At 28.8% G+C, this 649-nt stretch overlaps 1 non-coding gene across 1 annotated transcript; it reads right to left on the bottom strand.

The window, feature by feature from the left end:
* Nucleotides 1-229: 229 nt before the first annotated feature.
* On the bottom strand, nt 230-303 carry Trnan-guu. Its single transcript has one exon. It is a non-coding gene; the product is annotated as a tRNA-Asn (tRNA).
* Nucleotides 304-649: the final 346 nt, after the last annotated feature.

The following is a 649-nucleotide window of genomic DNA, read 5'->3' as shown; positions in this document are numbered from 1 at the left end:
GAAAGAAAAAGTCACGGTATGTTTATTTCTATAAGAAATTATCAAAAATATATTAAATAATAAAATTATATTTGGAATGGATAAAAAATTATCTGAATATGCGAGTTAATTAATCTACATATTATCGTATACGTAACATATATTATACAAATGAATATAAAGTACATGTCATGGACGAAAAAAATTATAATAATTAGACTGAAACTTATGTTGCTTAAATTTAAAAAGCCGCCCCCGGGTGGGCTTGAACCACCAACCTTTCGGTTAACAGCCGAACGCGCTAACCAATTGCGCCACGGAGGCTCTGTCTATAATACTATATTATGTACACGCATAACATCGTCTACACACTTGTAAATTACAGCTAATATAATTTTTAAAAATTAATAACAGAACAATGACAGAACTTTGCCAGTATAGATGTTTTCAATAAATATTAAACTATATTTATTTTAAATATTGAATAGCGATTCTTTTAACTTTAAAGGTATTTGCAGCATGGAGAAAGCAGCTTTAAGGCCTTAATATTAACTTAATCAATACTGACCGAAATATTGTAACATTTATCCGTAATTGAAGCCTGAATCAATCTAATCACACTGAAAACAGTTTTTTTTGGCTTTATTGATATGGCTTCAAACATTAATCA

This window comes from Pieris brassicae, chromosome 3 (assembly GCF_905147105.1).
Source record: "Pieris brassicae chromosome 3, ilPieBrab1.1, whole genome shotgun sequence".
Taxonomy (NCBI): Eukaryota; Metazoa; Arthropoda; class Insecta; order Lepidoptera; family Pieridae; genus Pieris; species Pieris brassicae.
This window is presented reverse-complemented; position numbering and strand designations above follow the sequence as displayed.